The 22,618-nt window shown below is 48.0% G+C and overlaps 1 protein-coding gene across 2 annotated transcripts in view; it reads right to left on the reverse strand.

Moving 5' to 3' along the window:
• Window positions 1-22,618, reverse strand: part of JCAD (junctional cadherin 5 associated) — a 62,053-nt gene that overhangs the window by 30,190 nt on the left and 9,245 nt on the right. The gene's annotated exons all lie outside the window — the stretch shown is intronic.

Here is a 22,618-nt window from a genome sequence, read left to right on the forward strand (position 1 = left end):
CTAGGCTATCAAAGCGCTTTACACATGTTCATAAATTGAGTCCGATTCAACACGTGCTCTAGTTACTTGCGGGAAAACAAGGGCAGTGAAGTTATGCGATGAATCCAAGGTCACTGGAGAAATCTGCAGGAGAGCCCAGAACCAAGTACAGGTTTCCCGGTGCCCCGGTTTCGTAGGGCACTGGGAGTAATAGTCACTGACCTGCTTTTCTACAGACATCTCCTTTTGTCTTCCAGCAGCAAGGCTCTGAGTCTGCAGCCGCTGACATATGAAGCATCCACCAAGGGCAATGCCACCAGTGGGAGAGGACCTCCAGCAGAACCCCACACAGGCACCTTACACCCTGTCCTTACAGGGTACCTGCGGAGTTCTCCGTGGCTTTGCTGGTTGGGAAACTCCCGTATTTTCCCAAGGCAAAGCCTTGTAGCTGACACAGTCCATCAGGAGAAAGTTTAGGTTTTGTCACAGAGCAACTTCTTGTGGGTGTGGCGATAGCACGAATTTCCATCAAGGAAGCCGTGCTGGCACAAGTTACGGTTTATTATTTAAATACCTTGACTGCCAGGCAAATTAGAAGTCGTGGGTTTTTTGAATACCTGTCTCCACTGTCTTGCATGAAAAAAAGTTCCAGGATGATTTTCTCATCTGCATGACTGCAGCTCAGAGCTCTTGCTCTTCTTGGTTGTAGGAGACAGTCCTGTTTACATCCCTCCTTCCTGAGCCAAAAAGCTTTTTTTGCTCCCTGTTGGGTAGTTATGAGGCACCACACAGAGCAGGTCCTTGCTGCCGGAGCTCTCGGCTCTCCGTTGGGAAAGCTGCTGCGGCACTGGCTTTAGGGGATGGGAAGAGAGGGTTGGGCACAGGCTGGAGCTGCCACTCCAGTGAAGGAAATCTGGATCATTTACTGAAAAAATAAATGTCAAGGTGAAAGGAAGGGACATCTTTTTCTCTTCAGGAGGTCACAGCCTGCGGAAAGTACAATAAAAGCGCGGAGGACAGCACACCTCAGAGCTGCCTCTCTGCACCTGGGGCTATTTTTTGTTACGCTTCTTCTGAGAAAATGCCCTGGGCTGCAAAGGAGAATGCAGCCCTTGGAAGGAGATACTTCTACAGAGCTGTTTGAAGTCCGGCAATCACCAAAGATTTCCCTCAAGCCAAGTCAAAGGGCCTCGAGTTGAGAAACAGAGCTTTCCTCCTAAAAAAAGGAAACAGCTGCCCCTGCTTCTAGCTCTCCTGTTACAGAGGAAAGCCTGAAAACCTGAGCTGAACGTAGCTCTACGGTCAGACACCAGAAAGCAAACTGCAGGATTTTTGAGACAGTCTGAGGGATCCCTGGGTCTGGATTCACAATTAACGACTGATGACAGCTGGCAGCCCCAAATCACGTCCAAGCAGGATTGCCCAGAGGGCAGGTGTGACATGTGAAGCCAGTGCTCTGCAGTTTGGGAGGGCTGAGTGCCTTGACGGGCTGTGACCCTCAGCAGCCATGCGGTTTTCAGGGCCTCCCTTTGCTCCTGCTGCATCTTGCCCTCTGCTTGTTAGAGAACAAATGCTTTGGGCAGATGTTGCTTCTGGTTTTGCTCAGCGCCCCGATTGGTGGGGCTGTGGTCTCAGGTGGCTACTGCAGTGCAGACCGTGACTGCCAGGAGAAGGGCAAGGATGGAGAAAAGCAGAGGAGGCAGGAAAGCAATTCTGCTTTTTGATGGTCAGAGTAAATGTGCACAGCTGATGGAGCATTGCTCCCCTGCAAAGCCCACAGTCCTGCAGCCACCTGGGGAGATCTCCCTCTCCTGGCTCTTTCCAGAGAAGGGACCACAGCTGGACATTCTTCAGTGTAGAGCTTCAGCCTCGAAAAGGCTGGACGAACTAAACGTCGCGAAGAGAGAAGTGTACAAATGGCGTTTGTGGAAGAGAAAAGAGCACTAAAGCCTTGGCCCTGCCACTGAGGATGCCTGAGATGGATGAAAATTGGTGTGATGGGACAGGGTGACACGGTGGGGCAACAGAAGACAGAGCTGTTATTGCCCCTCTGCTTCGCCTGGCTTGCAGGGGGCAAGGAAAAGGGCAAAGAAACCATAAATCAAAAGCTGGCAGTGGCTGTATGCGGCAAAGGTGGGACAGGGGCATGGAGGGGCTGCATGAACCCAACAAGCGGTAAAGCCATCCCCTGTCTTCCAGCAGTCCGGTTCAGATGGGTGTCCTGTGGGACACCGTGGAGTGGATCCGCGTGCCTGGGCAAGCAAGGAACATCGGGGTTCGGCTCCCTGGGAGCCGAAGAGCAGCGCCTGCAAGTCTGAATGAGCGACCCTTACAGACAGAAATCGTGGAAAACAGAAAGACACAAAAACAAGAGAGACAGGCCAGATGGGGGAAATACAGATGAATTAAAGCACGGGGAAGGGAAAAGGAAAAACACACAGGCATGCTGCACTCCAGCCAGCTCTTCAGCAGCAGCGCTGCCGCGTGCCATTGCTGTGATGAGTGAATGGGAAGTCCTGCTCTGCTCAGTGCAAGTTATTGCTGCTTTATGCCTTTATAATTCTCTCTGGCCCCAAAACCGCCCTGACTGGGAGACCTCTGTTCATGTTTTATGTCCCATCATCAGCACTGCTGCTTGGGGCCAGAGCTTTCCTGCCGTTCCTACCGAGCTTTTTGCAGGCTTGAAGCCTCATTTCTGGAGGTGATCCTGCATTAGTGGTTTTTACTTTGAAATCAAGCAGACTTCATAATTTGGTGTGGTTTGAAGTGACTAGGTGCATTAATTATTCCCTGAAAGACTGTAGCAGGTTTTGTCTTCGATCCAGTTGCTGGGAGTGTATTTAGGAACATACGCTGAAATCACCACATACCTGAAGTTCGCCATAACTAACTAGCCACAGATGTGCTATTAAACCCGTGCTTATTTTTTCCTCTTGTCTGTCCTATGTGGCATGTTACAGCCACAACACGTTAAATTTTCTTAGAACAGATGCTAGTAATAAGCAAAACAACTATTACCCTTTTGGAAGAAAATATGTCACCTTACCCATCCCACAGTAACCACCTGTTTATAGAACTAGCACCTCTTTTTAGTTTGGAACAGAGGAGCTTCAGATATTCTATTGCTACATCAAGGAAACACTAAGCTTTGCCATGGAGATGGGGGATGTTTTAATTTGCCAGTTCTTCAGAGCTTCTTTAGCTGTATTTTGACCTGGTATTTGGGGATTCAGTTCTTGAACTACTTTGTCACTTCCTAAGCATCCCAAAGAAGCAGATGGGATGGGCGTGTATTGAACAGAGGGAAATAGTTCACGGTGCCGAGTGGTGACCATTCTGCAAGGATGATTTAACGCACACCAGCCGGTGTCTGTGCAAGGTGCTGGGCCGCAGGCTGCTGGGGAGGAGCACTAGTACACCGATGGAGAATATTTTCCTTTAGATGTAAGGACCCAGCTATCATGTCTGTTAGATACATCTGACTCCTAAAGTATGATGCATGAATGTGTGCTGGAGGGAGGAAAAAATGAGGAGGGGGAAAGTGAAAAAATACAAGGCTAGCTAACGCAGAGGAAGTGTACACCCATACCCCATGTGTTCCCAAACATTGTGAAGACTGCAGAAAAGGCTAAGAGGTGTGGCACGCAAATTACCCTGCAGAACTTAGATGGTTTACATTTGGGAAAATTAGGTAGTGCTTCCAAAACTTTTGAAGTGCTAAATATTGTTGAAATAATCCTTACAGCTCTTTCATTCAAGGACTTGGCTCAGAGTGCTCAGCAAATATTAATGAATTTCTCATCATAACACCCAGGGGAAATGGGAAGTTATCACAGTAATTACCCCCGTCGCCCAGCCGAGGAACAGAACAGTTAGGCCTCATTTTTCAGGAGGGTTTCCTGACCAAAATATTTGTACAGTCATTCAGCTGAAAAGCTCTCAAGAAGGGTTAGGAGCTCCAGCTGGCCTCCCAGCAAGACGTCGAGATTGGGGAGGGAGAGGGTCATCCCCCAAAGGCAGGGGAAGATGAAAAGGCAATAGTTACCCAGTAGTAAAGCGTATTGGTGTTGGATCTGTCCTATTTTTCCTAGTTTGAAATTTGCATGCTTACTGCTCTAGAGAAGGCTAATCCCTGCATTTGCTTAATGAAGTAATATAGTTTTGATGCATTACATACGAGGGTACAGGAACGGTACAATACCGATGTTATCGCAGCTCTGTTGATCTCCCCAAGGCTACGTATGGAGATTGAGCTGTGACTGCCACATCGTCGTTCCTGCTAGTGATGTGAGCTTCACTTGTTAAGGAGTGAGGTCTCACGGACACTGGGGAACGAGGTCACGGCTGAGGGGCGCGCAGCCGGGAAGTGGTCTTTTTCCAAGCACAGACAAGGTTTTAGCTTGATTTCTCTAATAAAAAACTAGGGGTTAGCAAGAGCTCTGGATCCCATTAACATCACTATGTAGACTAGTGCTGGTGGAAAACACTTCAAATACAGTAAAAGAAGAGCGGGCCCTGGTTGGATCTCATGTATTACCACCAGATGTTGATGATCTCCAGGGAAATGCCCACTCCACCAGTACAGGTGAGTGCTCAGCAGCTCCCAGCCAACACTCAGCAGCCCATCGGATCGTGCACGATATCCAGTGTAGGTCTGGGTCAAGCAGTAGGATCCACTCTGTCCTCATACCAAATTTCTAGCTACACCTCAGCACTGTCCAACTGTGACTCCAGATTTACTGTGGCAAGTTCAGATACTGACCTGTTGGAGTTACAGTGAAGGATTCAAGCAAACTCAGGTTGCCCACAGGCATTAGCTAAAAATTCTTTGCCTTTTTCATGAAACTAATTCAACTTCCTCTTCCAAACAGTGTGTGCTAGGCAGCTCTTTATCTGGGAGAACAGAGTCTGAAAAAGTGGGGCACCTGGGGCAGGAGATGCACAAGGGGCAGGGTGATAACAGTATGTGCAGTAATGTAGAAACAGGAGCGGTGATTTGGGAATGTCTCCTCCCTTTCCTGAACATATATGTATAAACAGTTAGCTGAGAGATGGCAAATACAGTCTTGATAAAAGGATTCTTATTAATTTCCACTGATATAGCTAGGCTCTGAAAATCACTGCTGTAAGATACATCAGAAGCCCTGGGGTTTATGAGGAACAAACAAAAATATATACTGATGGCAAAAGAACCCACAGTTACAGCAGTAAATATCAAGAAATAGAGTCTGGAGGGGTTACACTCTTCAAAGCTTTGGCCAGACTGTAACTGTTGGGAAAATAAGGGAAACCTGCCCTAGAGCAGGTTACCCACTTGCCCCTGGCCCCATCACTGCCATTCAGAGAGGCAAGGAGGTGCTGAGGGACCTGTGCACAGCCAGGCAGGGGCGTGCAGCCGGACGGGAAGTCGGACCCACAGCTCTAGGCCGTGGGCCAGCTATTGGCATCATAGTCCTCCTGCTTGCCTTTAGAAGGCAAGAGATAAACGCAGCTTCAAAATTAAGAGACCATCCTTCCCGCAGCGCTTGCTGTGCTTTCTGCAGTGTGGCTTTGGGTACCGCTCGCGCTGAGCCTCCGCAGCAAGCCCTTCCCCGGGGAGCGCAGGTTCACACCAGGGAGAGGGGAGCATCGCTGAAATGACGCGTGTTGATACAAACCCACAGCAGGCAATAAAAGGCTCTTTTTATAAATGCTCTGTGGCATAGTTCCTCTTAGTTCCATAAGGACTTAAGTGATAGCTATTTCAGTTTAACTCACCAATGTCAGCTTTCAGCCGTGGTAACATTAATTTTTAAATCTTATGTTTCAAAAGGCAGCACTGTCCTTCCTGGAATACTGTCTCCCTCCTGCAGATCTACATGAGCTGGTTTTATGAGATCAAGGGGAGAAAACTACCTATAGTAGGTTGTTGGTTTTTTTTTTTCATAAGAGAAGTTGAGCACACTAGCAAGGGCAGAGCGTGAAGAAAGGCTTCTCTGTAACGGGAATACTGAAAAAGTTCAGCAAGAGTTTGCAAGACCTCTTCATGCCAGTGCATTCCCACAAAAAGCCTCACCAAAAAGCTGAAATTACAGTCCTTCTCTGTTAAAGGGGAAAAAAGTGAGAGTGGCTTGTAATTTTTGAACCAGAAAAGCTATGTTTATCTTCCGAAGAACAGCCCCGTGAAGATGTGACTGTCATCCGGGGTTAAAGAGCAGGCAGAAAGCCCACAGAGGGACGGACCCTCAGCCGCTCAGCACCCGGCACCAGGCATCTGTCTCCTCGGGCGAGGGGATGCTCCTCTTATCTAGCTGATATATACCAGAGTGTGGCGGCTTCCCGTATCCAAACACATCTTGACACTGGAGATTACACAGATCCTGGAGCTCTGCAGGGAGGCCCGGAGCAGCTCACCGCCACGGGAGCAGGCAGAGGCAGCATGGGGAATGGTTATCAGAGAGCAACGACATGTCACGGCCGTCTCGAACGGGCCAGGGGGTCAGAGGATTATGACTCAAATCCATTCTTCATAGAAAAATCTTTCCCAAGTGCCTGACTTAAAGCTATGAACAGGGAGTGTGCTCTTATCTGTGGGGGTGGTACAGGCCCACCTCTGCTTCAAGTGGGAGTCCAAAAAAAGAAAAAATATAGCTGTGCAGAGCATCCCTGTTGCACAGAGTCACGCTCGCCAAGCTGCTTTCCTTCCCCCTCACACCCGCCGGTGGAGAGGTTTAGAGGAGCGAGTGGGGATGTGTTTTTAGCCCCACAGTAATTAACTTGCCTCGTGCATGTATATTTTAGTCTTGAATTTAACTCTTGTTTGCTCTCATGTTATTTTACAGCAGAGTATGCACTTCTGCAGATACTGCTGTCATCCCCGTTTCTTACCTGCTCTCCACTGGAATTGCTTTTGGAAGGACTGGAGAGGAGACACTTTTTTTTGGAAAAGTGCTTTTGCCCAGAACTTCTGTGAGCAGCACTACGGAAACATGGTTTTGCTCAATAACCTTTTAAGCTACTGCACCTATGCAAAGGATTGCAGCATCAATACCAGAGTGTTAGCCTGCACCATAAAGGTGTGCAGGTCTGTAGGGATTGTATTTGGGTTTGAAAGTCACTGAAACCTATTAATTGTCCTGAGAAGTTGATACTGATGTTACAAAGAAATCTTGCTAGACGGGTAGAGAAATGCAAGCTCTCATACCGCAATGCTTTGCTTGTCAAGTTGAATTCTTCCATTTCCCTCCTTCTATCCAGGACTAGAAGGAAAATGGGTCCAAGCACCAAAATAATAGAAAATTTTTATTAGGCAAAGCCTCATTCAGATTAATCAGAAGGCATCTATGTGCATTTTAGTAGGTTATTTTCTTCTGAGGCCACCTTCTGTAGAATTTATGCAGCCCCCGATTCACCAGAGGGCTTTCAGAGTCATCAGTGGAAATGACACCTCTCCCTCACCGTATTTTCTGTGCTTTGGATCAGAAACAGCCACCGTGGAAGCCTTAATTTGTCACATCCTTTCTTTCACTGGCTTAAGCTTCCCCCCCGGTATCTGGGCCTATTGCAGCGCGGTGATACAGAGGTGTCGCTCAAGCTCTCCTTCGGAGGGAGGCTGTTTAAAGACCGAGGGGCTGTGGGACATTTATACCACACACTCTTTAATCGCATCGCCACCCTGCCCAAACCCGGTTATCTCCATGGGCAAGTCCCTACCCTGAGGGTCCCACATCCCCCTGCCCAGGCGGGGTGGGACCTCATGAGGCCTCCCTTCACCTCACAAAGACCTGAGCCTAGCAGGAGATCCTTCGTTCATCGTGTTTTGGAGTGCCTTACCTGTCCTCAGGAAGGTTCTAGGAGAAAAGTGTGAACTGCTGCTCGAAAGGAGATTAAACCCTTCCCTGCTCGTGCAGCTTATGGTCAGGCAGACAACACCAGAGGAGTCGAGCTGCATCCACACCAAAGAGAAAGCTAAAATAGAAAGGAGTCTTCTTACTTCAGCTCTGCCTTTTGTTGTGCGCTGCAGGCAGCATGCACCTGCAACGGTGCATCCTCCAAAGTCAGAGTACGCTTACCCAGAGTGGAAAATGGCGCATGCAGCCTTACCTTTCATTCTCATCGTTTCTAGAAGAGCCTCTGTTCTCCTTCTGTTAAATATGAGCTTAGCACCACAAACTATGTAAGTACTTGACACAGCTCAAAAGAGAAGCTGAAGTTGTGAAGGTCAGTGCATGCTCGGGTCCTTACAAGTGGCTGCTCCATATTTAAGGAAAGAGGCAAACCATCCCTGCAGCTGTAAGGGATGTCTTACTGCTGGAAGATGGTGTCCTTCCCCACCTACCAAGGGCCACCTTCTTCCCTAACAGAGCCAGAGGTACGGATGGCAGGAGCTGCAAACCCCTTTCAACAGCAAGTGAGTGGTATTAGCCCAGCTAGTTTTTTAGAGTGCTGATGGTTTTGCAGTGAAGCCAGTAAGGAAAACTCTGCTGAGGGGTGTTTCCCTGTCAAAGTGATGAGGGAAACAGCTTGGGGCAGTGACACCATAACCAAGTACAGCTGCTTCTGTGGTGATCATTTGTTCACATCCTAGGATGCAATAAAAGAACAGCTTGGAGCATTTCTGTTGCTGCTTATCCTGTTGCTGCTTATCCTCTGACTGGGCTGATGTTAATGCAATGCTCGCTCAATGAAGTGTTTGGGATGAGGTCCAAGAAAGCACTTAGGTGCCTAAATCCAAGACATCAATGCACAGCTGCCTAAGGACTTAGATTCCCCCTTTTGTACACCCCTTCCCAGAACCTCTTTAAAAACTTGGACTTCTGCAATGGGTGTGACTCTAGGTGCTGCCATCTTAGCTGGGCTTGGCCACTACTGCCTGCCTCCTGCTTCTCTGCCCTCCAGCCCTGCGGAGGAGGTAGCCATGTTCGAGGTCACTCGGATGCTCTGCAGCTACGCCCTGGTCTCTGAATTCAGCAACAGCAGCTGCTCTTGCTCAAACTGTGGCCAGCGCTGCTCTTCCCCATCGATATAGCCACCATGGCGGGGTGGTCCTAATTGACCCTTTGCAACCAGAAAGTCATGACAAGCATGGCGTAACAGTGGCTTTATGCTGCCAAGGGAAGAGGTTGCCACTAGCCTGGCTTGGGTAGGTTTGTCCACACATGGCAATCCTCTTCTCGTGCTCTGTAAGAGGGATCCAGGACAGAAGTGATGAACATACCCATTGCAGAAAACAGATGTTCCCTCTTCCATTGCCTTTGCTGCTGATGGCCTGATAGAGGACGGTGGAGCCAGGTGGACTCTGCAGTTTGGCAGCTGTTGCACATGTGGAAACTGATTGGGTCATGGGATGACAGGCTCAAACCCAGTTGTACCACGACCTGTCGATAAGGCTGTACAGGAACAGCTTAAAGTCACTCCTAACACGGTATAAAATTCCTCTGTTAACCAGCTCTTCTACATTGCAGAGCACGTGTCCAGGTGCCTCTTTCCTCAAGACGGAGCTCAAAATAGTTACAGAAGTCTCGAACTCCAGTGACTCACAGGGAGAGCGTAGTTACTTTTCTACTACAACTTATTCACCCTGCTCCTGAAAAAGCCGATTACCTCCCAGGAAGCTCTTGGGGTGGATGACGAGCTGAGGTGCACATCCTGGAGCTCGTTAGTTGGGGTGGCAGCACCCCTTCCCTCAGCCTGAGGATCTGTTTGGGTGACCCAACAAACTTTCAGCCGCATTCACGTGTCTCGCTGTGTGATCGTTAAGCTTTGCCAGGTTTCTCCTCTCGTCTGATAAAGCAGTTAGGGATCCGTGTAACAGACACTTGCACTTTTCAAATATGTGTCTCAGGTAGGGCTCTACACGCGCAGGCTGGTTTTCTCATTAAGCACTTCAGTTAATGCAGTTTACCTAAATCTGTGCTGGGCTGTAAAAGGCTTAATCGATGTAACACGTTCGCTTCTGATGATGTCAGGGAGCCACTCTCCCAGTCTAACAGATAAGGTAATCTGATAGTCAGTAAATTTGAGATGACAAGAAAGGTTTGTCATATTAAACCACATGCCATCAGCATCCTTCAGTCCTGCAAAAATGCTCTAGTTCTTCATGAAGCTACTACTGAGATGTATAAGGAAAACATGAGATCTGAGTTACTTCCTGCTCCAGCCTTCTGCCCCTGGCTCCTCTTCCCACAACCAGGAGGAGACGCCCGATAGAGGCATGTTTCTGAAATTATTTCAAAGATCAGATTTGGTGTCTTCTCTGCCAACATGTGCCCTCAATAGGAAAACTGCAGAGCAGCAGAAGAGGGAAGATGAGGGCTACTGTGGGATGGAAAATGAATGGTCTGCAGATCTGTCCATGCACGTGTATCTGGCTGTGCCCTGTACTCCAGCTGTGCTACGATCCTTATTTCAAAGGGAGCATCGTTCCTTCTCAAATTATTGGTGCTGGCAGAGCAGCAGAGCTGGCAAGTGAGCTTTCAGGAATGTCTTTATCCTTCCCAATCCATATGAAATAGGTCCAAGTAGTAATGTTCTTGGAGAGCCAGCTACACAGATTTTGCAAAGGTTGGAAGCAGCAAAGCGCACTATTAGTAAAGCAGTCACAGCGCTCTTGGTTTTGTTCTGACTGTGATAATTATAAACAGAAGTTTTCTTTTGTCTAGGTCAAAGTCTTTGTTGCTTTAAGTTTAGAGCTGTCAGAGGCAGCTGAGCAAGAGGGCTTCATTCCCTGGACAACAGTGTCCAATCCAGCAAGTGCCATCAGTCTACTTGGCTAAGTTCAGTGACAGAGTGAAGAGGAGAGCTTGTCTGAGGAGCCCCTCACCATCCACTGTTAACACTCTTGCAGCTCAGAGTAGCTTACCAAATGTGTCTTGGCTTAGAGAAAAAAAAAAGATGGATTTTTCTGGATGTGCACAAGCATATCCATGACTGTATACAATGGTAAAAGCCGGGATTATCTCAATTGTCGTATTTATTATTTTATTAATGCTGCCTTATTTTTAACGGAGTACCTTCAACAGGGAGAAATAAAGGACATATTCTCAAAATACTGGGAACCAGACAGAAAAAAAGAAGCTACTCATAAGTGTCTTTTTTATCCTCAACCAAGTGTTATGAAGCAAAGTTGGTGCCTCCTGGCAGAATGAGCCTGCTTCGGAGGGGAGATTTTGTTCTGATAGTCAATAAATTTTCCCCCATTTTCAAAAGGTGAGTCTCAATGGCCACCATTAAGAATCAAAGTCTTCGTTCTCCAGAGGCCAAAGCATCTGTCATTTCACCTCATTTGCAATTTCACAGGTTTATCATTTACACTATGATGTCTCTTTTCAAGGAAATCCCGCTGGAATTAACCAGTATTAGATTTCAGCTGCGGCAGGAAAATGTGCAGCGAAGCATCTTTATGCTAGAGACAGACTTTGTGCCTAGGTACACCGCAGTGGGTATTGCTGAAAAGGGCAGCTTTTCTGCAAAGTTCTGTTAGATCCCCTCAGCAGGAAACAATTATCTGTAATACCAATTTCCCGCAGAATTTCGTAAATCCTTCCCTACAGGGATTTCACCTTTCATTGTTTCCCCTGCACAGGACAGAAAATCTAACTGCAGTGGTATAAAATCTGTGTGAAGGAGCAGTGCCATAACCAGTGCCTGCCGGGAGCTGCTCCTTGCAGCACCCACCATCATCCCCATCGGTCCTCTGAAGGCCACAGCATCGCCATGGCAGAGCCCTTGGCTGCCTTGAGCAGCCTTCTCTTTGTCTTTCAGCAGCGGTGGTGTGGGGTTACAAGGCAACCAGGAGTCACACTTTCAGCACATTTTCTGCAGTTTATCACTGTTCCCTCTCCCAAAATAAGGTATCTCGCTACCTGGCTTCCTGATGGCATGGGCACATCCCTGCCAGCCCAGGCAGTCCCAGAAACGACTCACGTTGTGAGTGGGGGTCGGTCTTCTTCCCTTATGTTGGAAAGAAACACTGGGCTCAGTGTGAAGGTTCAGTACTGGGCTCAGGCCCCGTACTGGGCAGCAGATGCCCAGGGAAGGAGGATGGTGGGGTACTCCAGGGAGGTCAGCGTACAGCCGGAGATGGGATTTCTCTCTACAAGCAGTTCAACATGTTCAAAGCTACCATATATCAAGGTTTTCTTGCAGAATCCACCTTTTTTCCACCTCTGCAGACATTTATGGGGAGTGGAGAGAAACAAGGACTTTGGCTATGTGGTTAGGGATGCAGGTAGGACAATCCTGGGAACACAAGACAGTCCATTTTGGTGTCCCCAGTACCTGGCAGCCCAGCAGCAGTGGGACCTGGCCTGCTGGGTGACAGGTACGAATGACTGGTTAGGTGTTTCAGCTGCGTTTCCTGCCAAGAGGAGGTCTGTGAGGCTGCGCTGTCTGTCTGTCCGCCCCTGGCAGCACATGGCTCTGTCAACAACTTTCACCCAGTCCTGACAGGGGAGGCGTTTCACGGCCATGAAGTCCCCACAGGTCTGGGACACGCAACGAGCTGGGGCCATCCTCAGCACCAGTGACCCTTTGCCCAGGCAAGTGCTGGCCACCATGGAGGGCAAGGGGGAGCCGTAAGGCTGTGGCCAGCGCAGTGTGAAGGGCTGGACCCGGCAGGAAACCAACCTCACAAGCTCCTATAAGCAACTCCATCACTGTTTGTTCCCGTCCATCCTGAGTTGTTTATTAACTCCAGCCCAGATGACCTGACATTCCGATAAGCTGGATCTGATTTTCTGGTTGAGGAAGCCCTCAGATCTTTACCATTTCCAACCAGATTTCGTCGTGGACAGCACATTGCCCTCCAGGGCCTGATCTTCAGTGCCAATAGCAGAAAGCACCAAGCATGCCCAGATGCCAGCAAAAGGAAGCTCAGACCTTTGCTGAGCCCTGGCTGCAAAATGGGCATGAGAGCAGCCTCTGGACACAGCACTGTGGGTCTGACCTGGGGTGCTCACCCGTGCCCGTGGATGACCCAAGGTGCAGCTTCTCCCCTGCACTGCTGGTACCCATGGGATGCTTACCTCTTTCCAAAATGCAGGCTGTGCCAGGGGACATTGGTGGTGAGGTCCTGATGCCACTGAGGTGAACCAATTTGGCAAGGCAAATGGGAAAGGTGGGAGGAACCCAAGGAGCTCTGGAGGCTTTGGGGGTAAAAGAGAGACGGAGAAACAAGGGGGAAAAGAAACAAATAGAAAGGACCCTCTTATATTTTTCAAGTTGTTAGGCCTGGTACCAGAGATGGAAAAATGAAATATTAGGAAACACTTCTTATGTTAGGAAACACTTCTTTACTGAAAGAGTGATCAGGCACTGGAACAGGCTGCCCAAGGAAGTGGTGGAGTCACCATCCCTGGAGATGTTCAAAGAACGTGTAGATGTTGCACTTCAGGACATGGGTTAGTGGACATGGTGGTGTTAGGTTAATGGTTTGGACTTGATCTTGGAGGTCTCTTCCAACCTTAAAGATTCTATGATTGTGTGATTCTATGAAATCCAAATTTCTCAAGGTATTTTGTTTTCAAAAATTGGAAACTTAAACTACAATGTCATTTTTAAATGACATTTTTAAATGGAAAAAAATTGTTCAAAAGCAACATTTTCCTGCAACAGGTGACTTAAAAACCCAATGACAAAATCCCTTATTTGGGGAGGAATGTTTTTAAGTCACAAAAGTCCGAGCAGCATCTCCATTGCAGATGCTTTAACACATGCCCATAGCATGTATGTGGAGCTGTAATTTGCTTTTCTTCGGAGTATCTTAATTGCTGGCCTTGAAGCTACCATCCAAGAAGAGCCAGTACAACTGTGGAGGCACACAGATCCACAACACTGAAATTTAAAGCTATGGAGCAATTCCGCAGGGCTGTTAATATCATTTGATGTTCACCCCTGATCATCCATTTGTATTCATGGCCTTTTTACTTGCTAGAATCCTCTAGCAATCTTTAATAAAAAAAAATCCATTTCCCACTTGAGATCTCTGAGGAACATGGTAAAAATATAATTTGCATGATAATCAAGGTCTCCTTCAAGTAGAATCTGGATAAATTAGCCACAACCTGGCAAAGTGAGAATATCCATCAAAAGTTTGTTCCCTTTATTCCAAGTCCAGGTGACCACAAAACAGTGTATTGTAAAAGCCAGGAAAGCAACAGCCCAAGGGACAGGATTTGTTACGGTGTACAGGAAAGCCCTGCTGAAGTGGTGGCAGGGCAAAAATGAGAACAATTGCGGGCTGCCCGCCCTGCCCCTGGGAGGCAGGAGGTAAAGCACAGCAATGGGGCAGTCGAGGGGGGTGGTGGGGCAGGCTGTCGGGGGCAGGGGAGGTTGTGAACAGGTTTGACAAGCACTGGATGGGCCAGGTGAAGCTAAGCCTCCCTGGGAGAGGGGGAGAAGCTGGGGAGAAGCCTCCCCAGGCTGCAGCCCTCTAAGCAGAGATGTTCCACCGCACCCTTGCCTGCACCCCTCCAGAGTCTGGGAAGGGTGTTTGCAGCACCAAGTCTCAGTACCTTTACGTAAGATTTCTATTTTTCAGCACCAGTGTTTAGTTCTTATTTTAATTTGGACATTTTCTGTTCTGTTGCAGCATAGCTGTGGTGTCCCATGACGTGCCACAATGTTTAAAAAAATCAGGAACAGTCTAAGTCCTTCGTTGAGCCCTCCTGGTTACGGCCAAGGGCAACGGGAGAAGCGGGGATCCTGGCCTTCCTCTGCCGTACGTCCTTGAGGTGGCTGCAACTACTGAATCGGGTTTTGTGGTCTTTCTGCTGGGCGTGATCTGGCTGACAGCGTGGGCCAACCGCACTTCTCTCCTTCAAAACAGTGGAAGCTTATCTGCCCACAGTGCCAATAAAAATAAATCATCTGGTTGCCTTATGCTCTGTGCAGATGAAAACAGAGTCATCAGTGGTCTGTGTACTTCTGTGCTAACTTTACGCCCACAGCATCTTTTTTTTTGAATCAAATTGTAGGATTTTGAAGAGGCTACTATGTCCTGGAGAGGAACGGAGGGTTGAGGCTCAGTGTGTGTGAATGATGAGGCTACAATACCTTCATTGTTCAGTTTAAATAATGGTTTTTCAAATTAAGTTTGCATATATGAGTGTAATGTTCTCATTGACTGGAGTGATGCACAATAGACCACCCACAATTTGGGAAAGCACTAGGAGTTTGTCCCTCTGTGGGCAGACATTACTTAGTTTTCCATTGCCATTTTGTCAATATATCTTTGGCCTGGCCTTGTTCCTTCTAGATGAGCTGGAAGCATATCTGGATCACATAATTTTCCATGGTGGCCTCATAGGCAGTTAAGAGATGATTTCAAGTTGAGAGTCCTCAAAGCCTGGGGTGTTGAGACCTCAGCATTTTCCACTCATTCAGTGTGGGACTAAATCAGAACTTATTCTTCTGCAGTCAGAGTTTTACAGCACTTTAAAGCAGGAATAAGTGAACGTGCCTCCTCTGCCAAGGGGGAACCACGTAGCAGGTTAAGTTTTTTTACCGTATACTGAAAGTCTCAGCTGCTTTGCAGTAGTTTTGGCATCGTCCCTATTACCAATCCCCCTATTTTAAAAAAAAAAAGTACGTGTGCAAGCAGCCAACTACGATGCAGTTTGTGGAGGAATCACTCCCACTCAGGTCACTTCGAGATAAAATTACACAACTCTGAGCCACTGAGGGCACAACCTCCGGTGGTATTTCCATCTGGAACATATGTCCTTCCCCCAGCACTCACAGGGGAGATGTTTGGACAGGTTGTTATTTATGTCAGTGCAAACTGGTGGTACCAGGCATGTCTCTGTGGTAGTGGAGGAAAGCGTTAGCATCGTCATCGTTGCGCAGCATATGTATGTGATGAGATAATAGACATTTGGCACTGAGCGGCTACTGAGGCTCTGTAAACCCCTTGTTTTGTAGTTTTGTGCAGGAAAGCTACCTCCAGCACAGTATATGACTGTATAGTCTGGAGTAATAAAAAGATTGTGTTGGTCCTTACAAAGCACTGAGCTGTGTAATGCTGCTTTCGGATCCCCAGCTTAGCATTTGTGCCTGGATACCCCCAAGGACTTTCGTGCCTGAAGAGGGACTCAGGGAACTCTCAGGTGTCTGTGGGCTTGTTTGTAAATTCCTAAGGTTTACTTTTCTTCTTCACATCCCAGCATTTTGGCGGAGTCAAGCAACTCATTATCTGCCCTCGGGCTGGACGTCTCCTACCTGAGACCCCACATGCGACGCACTCTGCCTGGTCCGAACCTTCCCGCTTGAGCACCCACCATCACAGCCCGGACACCCCATCACCTCCTCATCCCACATCGCTGCTGGCAAATCGCTGTGCTGTGGGACAGGAGAGATGAGTGTTCAGGTCCCTGCTCCAGGTGCAGATTGTGCATTGCACCCAACTGCTCTTTAGGATACACACCCTAAAAACCTGTGTTACTAACTCAAGGTTAAAATATAGTTAATCTTATTCCAAACTGAGGAGATTACAAATGCCATTAACATTCACCACTGTTGAGAAACAGAGTAAACAACTCATTAGAGAGCGTTGTGACTATGGCCAACGTGCTGCAGAACATACAGTGATGGGGCATTGCCAGCTCAAAATCCATCAGAATGGTTATGGGACCACATTCAACTCTCTCTTGCACTTCCCTACAACTAAAGTGACTTCAGTTCGCATCCCTGTGGCTTTACGTGGTAAACTGGTGGGATATTTGTTCTCCAGCACCAAGAACAGGAACGAAGTATCTGATTCCAGTGCGTGATATTCTGCAAACATCTATTTGAGTAGCCAGGTCTGAGTAAAAAAAGAAATCAAATAGAGGGATGTGGAAAAATCTCTTTATGCCTATAAAAGGATCACTTCAAAACCACAGGATTTTGTATAGGAACCTTTTTCCTTAAATAGCAGAAACAGTCTCCGAGTGCATTCCATCAGTGTAAAAAATGGGGGTTAGGGAGAGCTGCTGTGTCCAGCGGCAGTTTCCTCTCCTTCCATCTCTCCCTTTCCTCCCCTGCCACATGTGTAACTTGTCTTAGCCCCAGAAACTGTACTTGTAAAAAGCATGAAAACAGTATAATTGCAATATATATATATTTATGCACATAGATGTAATCAAATCCATATATATCTATATGCTGTGCAGTTAGTGAGGAACTGCACAGTGGGATTTCTCTGCACTCTCCAGGAAACACCTTTCTGCCCTATTTTCCCACTGAGATAAGCAAATCTTGGCAGTGAATTTTGCTGGGTGGCTAAAACCCCAGCGCAGTCTCCTGCTGCAGGCTCACACCTGCAGCCTCCCCCTGCCCACCCCCAGCCAGAAGGCAGGGGAATAAAACCCGGAGCTCTTCAGCCGTGCCCGTACGAGGGCAGTGGGCCAAATCCCACCACGCAAAACCCTGCTGACATCATGGGGATTAGGTGGGCTGCTAATCAGGGCAGCGGGATTTGTGTCAATCTGTTACTTAGGAGGTGATGCCAAGTGCCTCGGTCATCAGCGTGGGGTGGCTGGGGCTGCGAAGTGACCGGGTCTCCCCAGGGATGAACGGCTGTGGGGGGTGATGCTGGGCTTTGGGGTGCCCTGCATGTGCCCTGTGTGTGCTGCTGTGGGGAGGAGCAGGAATGTGGGACAGGCTCTCCCAGGGCACGGGACCACTGTGCCTCTTGGGGCAAGGGTCCTGCTGCTGCCCTTTCCGGCTTGGGGCTCCCAGGCCAGCAGAGGACAGGAGAGGAGACAAGATTTCTGTGACTTTGGGGTCCAGTGGCCGCTTGGCAGCAGGTTTGTCTGAGAGTGGAATGGAAAAAGGAGTCAAAAGGTTTCCATCTTCAAACTGCCTATGGGCTCAGTTGAGACCGAAACCTTTTCTGGGAGCTGTTCAGAAATCAAGGTGGTGTTTTTAGTGCTTTATGAGAGGAGTCTCATGTGTTTACATTAATATGATGAAAATGTCATGCAGAAAGGTCCTTGGAGACTCAGGCTGGCTCCAGTCCATCCCTCCACTCCATGCTAGGTCAGTCCTTACAGATGTCTGGATAACCTGTTCTTAAAAATCTCTAATAACAGAACCTCCACAGTCTCCTGAGAAAAAGTATTTCAGCATTTTACCACTCTTACTATTAGGAATATTTCTTCAATCTGTCTTAAATCTTTCTTAACTCCCTCCCAGCCAGACCCAGTACACACCCTCACTGAAATTTTGTCACGTGGCTGCTATCTACAGCAGGGACAGAGAGCAGTTTATTTACTTTCTTTTTGCTCAGGCCCTTATATGCCTGAAAGCTATTATTTTTCCCTTCAGACATCTGTTCTTTAATCAAACCCAGTTTTTTTAGCCTACCTTCCTGCACATACCTGTATGTGCCTTTTCTGAGGAATAGTATCTCCATCCATAAAAAATTCTCAAGGTGGTCTCACACTTAACAGGGGGAGCTGAACAGAGGGAAGGGAGGTGTCTTACATGCTATATTTCTATTTATGTACTCCATAATGGAGTTCAAGGGGTCTTTTTGCAGCAGTATGACATTGTATGACATTATATGTTCTCAGCCAGTCCTTGACCCGTCACAATCTGCAGGTCCTCAGAGCCGACCAGCAGCCCAGGCAGTCAGCCCCAGCCTGGCTCAGGGACGCTGTGGAGAGGTGTGCATTCATCCCTCCCAAACTGCATCCTGGGGCTTTTCAATCCCTATCTCCACTTTGCCACTCCTGCAGCCAGCTCAGCACCCACTGTAGCTGCAACAAGCGCGTTGCTCTATTTTCCTGTTGTCCAAGCTGTCAGTGGAAATGTTGGTTAGCCCTGGGATTAAGGGACCCCCCTAGGGAGCCCCGTTCAAGGCGCTCCCCTAGTCAACAGGGAGCTTCCACATAACACTTTGTAATGGCTTCACCCTCCCCGTAATGGTTTCGCTTCAACCCTGTTTCTGCTGCTTGCTCATGAAAGGGCTGAAACTGTCAGGGCTGGTAGAAACCAGGAGTGGGTGGGATGGTATCCCACTTGCCCCACAGGCGAAGCCAGGCTGGCATGGCAGCCTGCCCGCGGCAGGCAGTACCCACAGGTTGCACCAGCCCGAGCAGAGAGAGGAGGGAGAAGCCACTCAGAGCATGGGCCCTGCTGTAGGAAAGCTTGGTAGATCCCCATCTTGGGGTCCTAGAAGGCCTGCTTCATGGACCCTTGCATCTTTTGCCAAGTCCTACCCTCTGCAGAGGGTACAGGCCTCGTGCTGCGCACGCACAGGTTTCTAGTGAAGTTGTTAGTGCAATTAGAAAAGGAGAAAAAAGTACCTGTGGTGCAATTGCTCAACCTCCTTTCTAGAGAGTAACACATACAGCTGGAGACACACTCCTGGACAAAGCACGCTCCATGTACTGGTCTAGCAAACACCTCCAGAACATTTTTTAATGTGACCTGGCAGCAGACCAGGGTAAATGGCATGTTCTTTTTCCAGTGCTTTGGCCCAAAGTATGTATTTCAGAGGCTTAAAAGAACAGTCAGTCAATTAAATGTGATAAACGAGGCCATTTGTCACCAGCATTTTAGCTTTTCTTTTAAAGTATAAAACGAGATAATGAGCAGGGCTTGAAGAAATCCTTTGTGGTGTTGGGAGCCGAGGGCGCATGATATACAGAACGGATTTTCTGCCTCTCCCATCATGAGAATGCAATCTGACAATACTCCCCCTCATGACACAGAAATCAGAGACAATGTTAAGAGGGGAAAAAAAAATCACTAATGGATGAAAAAAACAGTGACATGTTGCAACGCAGAGAAGAAAAGAAATGCACTTAGTTAAGGGCAAACCTACCCCCATTGCAAACTTCCCATTGTAGGTGTAGAAACACCAACACAGAGAGATGCACAGCACCTTTAGCTTACAAAAAAAATCCTCAAGCAGCACAGTTACCCACACAGCACCTACTCAGAAAGAAGCCAGCAGTGTATGCATCCAGGGGCAGGCTGTGGTGCCTGCTCACAGATGTTCCCCCAGCACGGGAGAGGGGACATGGCTGTGAAGGGCTATGCGAGCTGCGGGATCCTGCACAGTATGGGATTCTGGGGCTTTGGGGCTTCGGAGGTGGGAGGATATTCCTCCTGTAATGTCCACGGCTACATACAGCACACTGGGACATCCTGTTCACTAGCAGCCATGTAGGCAATCAGTACAGACATGTTGTCTGTAAGAGTTGTGGCCCTTAGGTGGTGTCCAAATTAGGGTGAGTTGGCACCTATGCCTAGAGGCTAGAGCTGGGTCTGGATCCAGAGCTGGAGTGTTTCTAGCTCTCTTCTAAAACAATAACACCTTTCTTTCTGGCAGGTTGCCTAACAGTATTTCCCTCTGCGCACTGTCCTTTTCTATCATGTGTCTAGGAATTAGAAAACATTTACTCCAGTGTGTGAAACCTCTCAGCGCCTGCGGGACGTGAATACGTTGGCTGTATTGACTGTATTTCACATTGGCATGTGCGCTATCAGGTCAGTATTGCTTCTGCACCCTTTTCTCATCTCCCCTCTGCACTACCCATTTGTGCTACCACACAGTAAGAAATTACTCTTTTTGTCAACTTGTTTTCTTAATCAATCATCAGTTTATACTGACTACCTTGAGGCAGGAGTGCCAGCAAGTGTGGTTGTGCACAAACATGAACAGATATTTAAGGAGATGAGAACCACTGACAGTTTGTCTCTACAACCCATGTTTTATTTATGTCTGTACTGTGCTGTCTTGGCAGCATTTGATTTAGTCCTAGGATGAGAACCCTGACTTCCTGCAAACACGGACAGCCTCACACATGCCTCTGACATTAAATAAGTAATAAACAAGGTGCACGGAAACGTATATTTTAAGAAAACTACCCAGATGCACCAGCAACAGGAGGTATCAAAGTAACACAAGAGAAAAAGAATTAAAATCTTATAAAAGGAATTGCAGGAAAGGACGTCCCAATCAGGTACCCAGTGAGTAGACACCAAACACGCAGCTGAGTCAATGACTCAGCATCAGGTTAGCCCGAAGTCAAGGAGTTTTCAGCTGATGACAAACTTTGTGCATGGCCTTCGATGGTGTTCTGCATGGAAGACTGCCCTCCTCAGCACCCCAGCGACCCCGACAGCTGCTGCGTGCACCCGCGTGAAGGTTTCCACCACAGCTCATGGTGGCTACTACATTAGTGAGGTCTGTGCCCGAGGGGATTTCTCAGATGAGGTTTCAAACAACAGGACCAGACCCTGTGCTGTATAAAAACTGCTGGGAATAATGGCCTGTCTGCCCCTGCCTCCGCTAGAAGCAGGCTCAGCCCCAGCCCATGGGTTGCCCCAAGTATGGCTTGCTGAAAGGATGGGATAATCCTGCCGAAGCCCTTGGTGGGCTGCCCATTTCCTCTCCTTCCGACTCGCTTGCTTCCGAAACAAATTCCTATTGCAAAGGCTCAGGTCCTTTTAACTCCGCATTCCTGCTTGCAACAGGATCCTTTTTGAAAAGGAGGTGAACTGGTACAACTCAGTGAACTCAAAAGGAAAGAGATCCCAAATAATTGTTGGAAATGATTGGAAAGAAATATCTCATAAAACAACATCCTAAGCCAAACAGAGAGCTGAATCTTTCAGAAGCAGTTAGCTGTGAGATGCTGTGTTTTTTAAAGCACAGTGACTTGCCACGGGCAGGCAATGGAGGCGTGGGAGTCGATGCCAACGCCTTTCCCTTCCTCATGCGCAAAGCTTGTGGGATTGCTGCCTTCACCGCGAGGCGGTTGAGTAAAGGTGCTACCACCATCCATTTCACCAACAGCATGAGAGACCCACCACCGCAGTCTCTGGTTATGGCCTGAGGAGTGAAGGCTCCATCCTTTCTGCAGCAGAGGTTTGCTGGCATCCACCTCATTTGGCTGGGTTAAGCAAGCAGGACATGGAGAAGGAGGAGGAGGCTCTGACTACCAAAAGTTCAAATTTACAACTTCAGAAAGATAGTTTCTTTGCAAACACTTTCCATGGTTTTCTTCCTCCTGTTATCTCTACAGAAAGTTGAGCATCTTTAAAACTGCATTAGCCTTCCTTAGGGAGGCTGGTTTTCAGATCCCTTCTCAACCCAATTTGGAGCAGGGACATCAAAGGCAAGGCAAATCTGGTCCCCTGTTAACTTGGATCCATTTGGAGCTGCTCTGGGCAGTTGGAGCTTGCCATGGTGTTCACAGTCTTTCGAAATATTTACTTATCTGACTGACAAGAGAGTTATTTAATAAGTTATGATGTCTGCAGTTTTGTGTAAACAATTTACAGTGCCATGATTGATGCTGGGCGCTGTTTGGAGAGAGGCAAGGCTGATTGTATATATTGGGCTTAGGTTTGGAGAGTTCAGCCCCAGGGCCAGGAAGGATTATACCTAATAAATAACAACAGTTAATCATTTGGGCTCGTGCTTTTTCAGTGCTCATAAAGCCACGTAAACATGGCTGAATTAAACCAATGCTTCTTTGAGCAGACCTTGGCCATGCAAACATCAGAGACCTCTGCAAGGGTGCCTGGTACAGCGGTTGCAGTGCCCAGCTCTGCTCTTGCATCATGCCTGTGCTGACCTCCTGCACTTACTGGGCAGAAGGAAACAGCTGGTTTTGTGGGCATGACAGCCAGCGCAGATGTGTGGCATTGCACTTCAAGTCCC

Source organism: Chlamydotis macqueenii, chromosome 2 (genome assembly GCF_036417535.1).
Source record: "Chlamydotis macqueenii isolate bChlMac1 chromosome 2, bChlMac1.mat, whole genome shotgun sequence".
Classification (NCBI taxonomy): domain Eukaryota; kingdom Metazoa; phylum Chordata; class Aves; order Otidiformes; family Otididae; genus Chlamydotis; species Chlamydotis macqueenii.